We start from the raw sequence: 324 nt of genomic DNA, 5'->3' as shown, positions 1-324 counted from the left end.
GCAATAAAAAGCAGGCTTTACTTGAAGAACTTGTAATCTCAGCATCCTTAATGATATTTCTAGTGTTATTTCTTGCTCTGGTAAAGCAGATACATATTGGAAGAAGAAAGTCCCTCAGTGGAATGCACAAGGGTGCAGATAGTCAGTTTGCTGCTCTGAGCAAGGCTCATGAAGCTCACAGAATATATCTCATTCACAAGATATCCATATTCACTACTGTCACAGGCAAAACAGTCTTGACTCAGGGCATTTCATATATTTAATTTATTAGCAATAAGTAAACAGAAATGTTTACTCACTTGTTTAGGTATCGAGAAAAGAGCA

This window comes from Egretta garzetta, unplaced genomic scaffold, assembly GCF_000687185.1.
Source record: "Egretta garzetta isolate BGI_Z169 unplaced genomic scaffold, ASM68718v1 scaffold18, whole genome shotgun sequence".
NCBI classification, from domain to species: domain Eukaryota; kingdom Metazoa; phylum Chordata; class Aves; order Pelecaniformes; family Ardeidae; genus Egretta; species Egretta garzetta.
Note: the sequence above shows the minus strand (reverse complement) of the source record.